We start from the raw sequence: 6,493 nt of genomic DNA, 5'->3' as shown, positions 1-6,493 counted from the left end.
CCCCCCAACACACCTTTTATTGATTCACTGAAGATCTTAATTAATCTAAATATTTTCAGTAGCAAGCACAGCTGATATATACATATCCATGAACAGAAGTCTGACTTTAGGCCTAAACCTCAGTGAGTAGAATGAACATAATATTAAGTAGCTATATACCTGGGGCTATATAGCTTACTGCAGTCACCAAATAGGTATTTTTAATGCATTTTTTTATTTCAATAAAAATAGTTTTAGTCGTTTTTTTCCTAAAATATATATATATATATATTTTGGAGAGATTTTCGCTATAGGGCACATGCGCTCGCCAGACAGACAGAGAGAGACATAGAGATAGAAAGCGAGAAATCACCCCCCAGGGGGGATGGTCACGGTGCAATCCCTTCTCCTCCATTCTCCTCTCGGGATCTTGGGCATGCACGCACACGTGCCCGGCGTGAGTTTTAAGCCACCAGGTCCGGGACGCAAACCACGGTCGACTATGTGGGAGTCCAGTGACATAGCCATTACGCTAACTGCTGGTTCCCTAAAATATTTTTTTAAACTAATGAATTTACATTCATTTCCTAAGCATTGTCACAACATACAAAATGTGATTTCCCATCCAGAATATACTGCATAGTGGCTTAATCATGCATGTTATCATCAATAATTTTCCATTTCTAGTTTTTACATATACATACATACATATAATTTTATCGCTATTTCTGACCGTCTGCCCTTTCCCACCCTCTTCTCACACTATCTCTGGTGTCTACGGTTGTCTTCCATTCCTTTTCCCCCCACATTTTATTGATCACACAATTTCTTAAATAATCTACTTTCAATAGCAAGTTCAGCTGTGACACTGGAACCCATCAAGGGAAGGAGAATCCAGTTGAGTTTCAGCACTTACAGGGTCAGTGCTTTTCACTGACACTCTCTGAGGTCAGAGCTAGCAGGCAGGCTGGGGGTGCTGGGCTAGAAAGGAAGAAACAGCCCAATTATTCAGGGTGTGACCTCCCCTCAAGCTGCTCAGACAATCCTTGATTTACACCTAAATCATGGACATGGGTCTCCATCTCCACTGCTCCCTTGTTTGTGTAGATCTAGGTGGACTTTTCCTTCGGCTTTTCATCACATTCTCCCCAAATTTTTTTTTTTTTTTTTTTTTTTTTTTGCTATAGCGGCATTCACTCGTCAGAGAGACAGAGAGAGAAGGAGAGACAGAAAGCAAGAAATCACCCCCCAGGGAGGATGACCACACCGCAATCCCTTCTCCTCCATTCTCCTCTTGAGATCTTGGGCACGCATGCATATGTGCCCGGCGTGAGTTTAAGGCACGGGGTCCGGAACTCGAACTACGGTCGACTACATGGGCGTCCAGTGACACAGCCATTACGCTAACTGCTGGTCCCATGCACCCCTCAATCTTGACGATATCGTCTCTTCTGAATCACATCTCAGGGAGGAGTAAGTATTAGCAATTCTCAGCAGTGCTGGGTTGAATGGGACTGGGTGATATGACCTCCAGTTTCTTTGCACAGCTACTTCACATAAGCTGTGATGATTTCAGACCTAAAGACCTTCTCTATTCATTACTTCCCTATGAAACTTGGCAGTGGCACAGGGTTAATTCTTGGAAGCCAGGCAATGTTCTCTTTAACTCTGTGACTATTCACAGGAAATATATCTGGGCTTCACTTTAGGTTTATCATCAATCCACAGCACCCACTACTATCTCAGTTCCACCAAATGTAAGCCAAAAAGTAGAACTGTTTCAAAGCTCACATCCATTGTATTCTTTTATTGTTTGATTCCTAGAGTCAAAAATTACCATGCTGTATTCTTCCAGTGGGACATGTGGTAAATCTGGGCTCTGGGTCATCTTATTTATGTTTTTTATATTTATTTATTTATTTATTTTTGCCACCAGTGGATATGTGCTCTCTCCTGAAAGAGACAGAGAGAAGAGGGAGATGGAGAATGCATCCCCTCCAATGGGAACCTGTCAGATTGCCATCCATTATCCTCCTTTCAACATCCCACAGGGATTTGGGGAGACACATGCACCCTCATCAAATTTGTTTTTCAAGCTGCAGGATCCATAATTCAGGCTGTGGTTGGTGATGTGGAATATTGCTCCCTTAACCATCAGGTCATTGAGCTGGCCCTATGGTCTTAATTTTAATACACAGTTTTTGGAATGTCAGAAACTTCTCTTTTGGGGACCAGCAGTTAGCGTGATAGCTATGTCGCTGGACTCCCATGTAGTTGACGGGGGTTCGCGTCCTGGACCCAGTGACTTAAAACTCACACCGGGCTCATGTGCATAAGTGCCCAAGATCCCGAGAGGAGAACAGAGGAGAAGGGATTGCGGCTTGGCCATCCCCCCTGGGGGGTGATTTCTCGCTTTCTGTCTCTCTGTCTCTCTCTGTCTATCTGGCGGGGACCCCGGCCCTATAGAAAAAAACCTCTCCAAAAAGAAAAAGAATAAAAAAAAAACTTCTCTTTTGTATCAAAAATAGGTAACTGCACAAATAAAAGAATTTTAACATGAGAGTCCTGGATCTGCTATTAATTTACAAAAGTCTATTTGAATTCTCAGCAACCAACATTATTCCTAAGTGTCCTCAGACCGTTCCTATTAAGGATGGCATGTGTAGAATGCTATCTCTCTTATATTTACAGTGGGCAGACCAATAGTAAACATGAAAAGTAGGAAGTCGAGAAAGTAGAAAAATACCATTGATTCTTAGTCAATATCCTATCTAGATAAAAAAAAAACTGATAAACTCAAGATATAGTAAACATGTTCATTTCTGTCATTTACACAGAATAATTGGAATTGAAAAATATAAGGAGGGAGGAAAGATTGGGATGATGTTTTATTCACTTACATTATGAATCATCATGTGATCAGGTCCCTTCACCTTGATGGGACCACCCTGTCCTCCTGCTCTGGATTTCAGACTAAGGCTGCAATAGCTAATGGGGTCACAGAGGGCTGGAGCCTGAGCTGTGGGCAGGGCACTTGTGGCATAGACAGCAGCCACCTAGTGTCCAGAGCTCTCCACCACCTTCCTCTTACATAGGCTCAAAGCCTGCTGTGCTGGTCCCCAGGCAGATAGCACTTGAGGGCAGCTGGGCCACTCCAAGCAGGGAGGTTTGTGTTCAGGGCTGTATCACTGTGGGAGGAACATGTGTAGCTTGCAGGACTCTTGAACCCTGCCAAACATTCTCAGAAATAGACCGTGCAATCTCAAAAGAGCACAGGGAGACAGCAGCTGCTGTGAGCAAGGAGGGAGGAAGGTGTCACAGGGGTGGGGAGTGTAGGAAATGTACAGTCTTGCTGGCCACTGTAATCACCTGGATGCCACCTGTCAGGTAGAGCCCTGAGGGTAGATTAATATGAGGAGCTCAGGAGTGATCCTCTTTCTTGGAAATTTAAGTGGTAGAAATGCCTTATTAGATGAAATTCATTTTACTGACTATATATCAGGAGCTTATTAGAGAATCTAGAAAACATAACTGACATCTACATACTAGATCATCTTGCTAATTAAGGGCCCCATGCTCAGTAATGGCTTTCAGATTGTTATTAACCTGGAAGGTCATTTTTTTTTTTTCTATTTTAGCCAAGTTTGAAATGTCCAGTCAGCTTTTCTACAACAATTTTGTCTCCAATCCTTGTATTTATTATTATTATTATTTTTAGGTTTTTGCTATAAAGTGTGTATGTTTACTGGAGAAAGACAGAGAGAGAAAAAATGAGATGGAAAGTGAGAAATCATTCTCCAGGGGGAATGGCCACACTGCAATCCCTACTCCTCCATTCTCCCCCTGAGATATTGGCATGCATGCATATAATAAACCCAGTGTGATTTGGAAATTTCCAGATTTGGATCTGGCACTGAAATCAGCCATGTGGGATCCAGCCACTTTAACCACCACACCACTTTTTTATTTAAAACTTTTAAAATAATTATTCTTAAATTTTTAAGAAAACATTTGATTACTATACATAATTTGGTTTGTAAAGGGAATTTACCTCTCTATTTTTTTTCTCCCTGATATCTTTCCTGATTTCTTTCAATCCTTATCATAGAGTATGACTCTATAACAGTAGACAGTATGGTTTTAAATATTTTTGAGAAAATATTTACATTTCAACTACTCCAATTGTTGAAAAGCAAATACCCAGCACACTAGTCACACATAATCCTTCTCAATTCAGCCCTGCGTTTGCATTAGCACTAGCGTTATCTTTGCGTTTGTATTAGCACTAGCATTATCGTTTACGGTAGCGTTAATGATATCGGTTGCATTAGCGTTAGTGATAGCTTAACAATAGCGATTGCGTTTGTGTTAGCGTTAGCAATAGCGATAGCCAATAGAGATAGCATTAGCGATAGCGATAGCGTTAGGGTTAGCGTTAGCGATAGCGTTAGCTATAGCGATTGCGTTAGAGATAGCCTTAGCGATAGCCATTGCGTTTGCATTTGTGTTAGCTATAGCATTAGCTATTGCGTTTGCGTTAGCGATAGAGTGTTTAATTTATTTTTATATTTTATTTATGAGGAGGCTTCCTCAGGTCTCTAGGAAAGTCATACAAAAAAATTTCTATGACAACAGTCATGCTTATTTCCAAATAGTAAAATAGTCAAAAGGTATGTTTTAGAGTGATCCAGGGCCTTTCCAGGAGGCCTCAGCATTCCAAAGCCTTGTGCTGCCATGGTGGCAATGTGCTGGTATTTTTGCAATGAATTAAATTAATGGTGGTGAAAATAATTCAATATTCAAAATTTCAGATACGTAGGAAGAGAGGTGATGAGGACTTCAAATTTAAGTTTAGTACCGCAGAGAAACATCCTCCACAATTAAATTAGGAGCTCGTAAAGCATATAACAAGAAGTCCCTCCTCATACAATTTTGGACCAGGTAAAGGATTTTCTTGGAAAAATTTTGTAAAAAAATTTAAAATAACAGAAGAACAATTAGAAAATGTCTATACTATCAAAGAAGAACAATTTAGGAACTAAAAAGTGTCATTTTTTTAGTGAAAAACTTGGGCTCGGCTGCCAAAATGCTGCCAGGGAGCAGTAGATTTTTGTGTAACTGAATAAATGAGTGATTTCAGGTCATATGGATAAAAAGTCCCCATGGTTCAAAGTAGCATTAAGGTTACCTGGATTGTTACTAACAGTGGCAGTGATTATTTAAAATCCCCTTTGGTAGGTAAAAAGTGACACTTTGCAATTATTTTTATAAGTTAGCCTTTAAATTCAATATCCATCACACAAAGATGACCATAAATATATGAAGAAAAGACTATGAGTGAGACGAGGTTGAGACAACAGAATAGACTCATGGTTTTTTCCAACTCAAAACTAGAAATATTGAACATATATTTATATATATACATATATACATACATACAAATATATATATATATATACATACATACATACAAATGTATATATATACACATACATACAAATATATATATATATATATATATACATATATATATAAAATAATGTTGGAGACAGAAGATGGTAAAGTTACAGAAAAAATATGGAAAGAACTATCTAGATACTCTTTAACTGAAAAATACAACACCAAAAATTCAAACTAGTATATATTCTTTGACCAGAGAGAAAGGGAAAGTGAGAAAGGCAAGCCACCAGGTCCAGGACCCAAACTGTGGTCGGGCATGTGAGAGTCCAATGCCCTTAACCACCATGTCACCTGCCAGCCCTGGGTTAGATTTTGCATAGTTCAACTGTATCCTGACTTTAAAGGGACAATCTTTAATGCAGACTGGACAATTTGGACAATCCAAACTTTAAACTGACAATCACTATTAAATGAGATGATAGATGTCACAAAATGCTTTAATAGGTGTCACAAAATGTTCTGACATTTTAAAAAAATTTTGCTAGAGGGCTCATCAGAGACAGAGACTTACAGACAGAGACAGAGGAGAAACACTCTCTAATGGGACATAGTCAAAAGCTATGTACCAAAGCTATTAAAAAGTGAACTGATTTAAAATATGTTTGAGGAACATCACTGAATGCTAGTGTAGAATTTCCAGAGCAAGAACCAAAGAATGGAAACCCAGATTGGCCAGCTCAACATTCAAGTCTATTTTGCAAGACGGCCTATGTATATCTTTATCTATAAGGTATATTTACTGTAGGAAAAGATAGAGGGTTTCTGTGCTCTTTTTTTTTTTTAATCTATTCAGCCAGTTTGTGTCTCTTGACTTAATTTAATTCATTAATGTTCGATGTTATTATCAATATTTCTGGACTTGGTTCTATCATTACACGAGCCATTTTCTTGGTAGTTTTTGTTCTCCTATAACCACCCGTCTGACTTTTTAGTTTTCCTGGTATTGTACTTCCTTCAGAACCTCTTGAAGAGCTGGTCTGTAGTTGGTAAATTCTTTTTTTTTTTTTTTTTGGGGGGGTTTTCGCTATAGGGCACATGTGCCCGCCAGAACGCA

This window comes from Tupaia chinensis, unplaced genomic scaffold (genome assembly GCF_000334495.1).
Source record: "Tupaia chinensis unplaced genomic scaffold, TupChi_1.0 Scaffold144963_1, whole genome shotgun sequence".
NCBI lineage: Eukaryota > Metazoa > Chordata > Mammalia > Scandentia > Tupaiidae > Tupaia > Tupaia belangeri.
Note: the sequence above shows the minus strand (reverse complement) of the source record.